Source organism: Apis dorsata, unplaced genomic scaffold, assembly GCF_000469605.1.
Source record: "Apis dorsata unplaced genomic scaffold, Apis dorsata 1.3 scaffold_341, whole genome shotgun sequence".
NCBI classification, from domain to species: domain Eukaryota; kingdom Metazoa; phylum Arthropoda; class Insecta; order Hymenoptera; family Apidae; genus Apis; species Apis dorsata.
In genome coordinates this window covers 517,166-518,929 of record NW_006263608.1, presented here as the reverse complement: position 1 = coordinate 518,929, position 1,764 = coordinate 517,166, and the positions used below count along the sequence as shown (strand labels likewise).

At 40.0% G+C, this 1,764-nt stretch overlaps 1 protein-coding gene across 7 annotated transcripts in view; it reads left to right on the top strand.

Annotated features, from left to right (window-relative positions):
- The window catches only part of LOC102676785 (nephrin-like), a 107,027-nt gene that overhangs the window by 59,165 nt on the left and 46,098 nt on the right, over positions 1-1,764 (top strand). The window lies entirely within an intron of this gene.

Below are 1,764 nucleotides of genomic sequence, written 5' to 3'. Positions count from 1 at the left end.
TGTGTGTGTGTGTGTGTGTGTGTGTGTGTGTGTGTGTGTGTGTGTCTTTTTCTTCGAAATGTCGCGTGGAACAAAAAAAAAACGACGAGCAAGATTTCGTCTTCTCTTTTTCGAGATATTTCACGTTACAGGATTATATATCGTATCGCGTAAACGTGGAATAATTTAATCTTCGACGAGGATGATTCAGGGGCGGAAATGAACGAATTCCTTGCCTAGGGAATATGGATGGAGAGAGAAAGGGGGTTAGGTTAGATCTGGACGAGATGAAATTGAAACATTTTTGAAAAAAACGATTACAAGTGGAGAGGAAGGTGAAAGGGGAGGGCGATACGTAGGTTCGACAACGGGCGCGGAATCACGGTTGAAAGGCAATCAGAACTTCGAAACTGTCGTTAATAAACATTACATTTTGGAAACCGTGGCCGCGTCCACCGCCGATATTCCATTCAATTTTATGGAATGCGCGGCATCGAATCGTTCCACAGATTTTTATCGAAATACCTTTCCTTTCGAAATTATTGTAACCGTTCGATGCAACGCCGTAAGATTGATAAAAATATTGACGAAAAGAGGAATTTGTTTTCCTATCGTTTGAATAAATGTCGAAACTCGAGGATAAAGAAAAGTATGGAGGGGGGAAGAAAAAAGGAAGGAAAGTACACGCCTCTATTCGAAGTTATATCGTCGACGTTTGACGTTATTAAACTCGTTTTTTCGGATCGTTTCGCGATATCGACCTCTTGCCCCTCCCCTTTCGCTCGAAATTTCCACCAGGGTCCCCCAGACCAATCGACCGTTTCTCCTTCCGAATTCAAAGTCACCGCACCGTCCGATTCCAATTCCAATCCTCGTCCAATATAAGCGAAAGTCGAGATCATCGTCACTTGTACCGATTAAAAATTCCACGACGATCGCAAGTGTCGGTCGAAATTATTAGATCGTCGTGAAATAACCGTTTTTATTAGTGGGAAGAAAAACAATATATTTTTATATCAAAAATTTCGAAAGCGATTACAGTTTCTCCAGCGTCGAATATTTTATTTTTTTAATAGCAAATGAAACTGAAAGTGATAATCGATTGGTAAACTATCAGGTTTTTAATCGATTTCAGAATTATTCTCTCTGCGTAACGATGGTTTTGATATTTGTTCAGAATTCTCTTGGTCGACGTCCAACCATTATCGTCGCAGGTTATAATTCTATTCGAAAGCACACTTTTGATCCTTCGTTAGAGATAAAGTCCACGTATAATAAATTCTTCTCGAAAAACATATAAATTAAATATTAATATAAAAGAGGAGAAAAGTGTGTTGATCAAAATATAGGTTAAGGTTAGATCGTACAGCGTAATAATATTAATATCTTGGAAGAGATGATTCATCCCGCGAGAAATTCTCCACAAACGGACAACAAACAACAACAACAAGTTTCGAGTCGAATTCGTTCGATGCGAGAGGTGAAGAGAGGTCGAAACCGGTAATTCCGAAGCCGAGTGATGTAAAAGAGCCTCTTGGGAAATATTGTTCGGGAGAGGGAAGAGAAAGAGAAATGGAAAGGGAGAAATTTTTCACTTTCGCTTCTTTTCTTTCCTTTCCCTTCTTTTCCCTTCCAGGAGATCCAGAGTTTCAGGGATCGAACGCGCGCGAAAACATTTTTAAGGGGAATAATCGTCAAGTCTCCTCGAAGAAGAAACGGAGAGTTGGATCTCTCGAGAAGCGATATTAACACACCGATCTCCAAACTACTTCCTATTATCCTTCC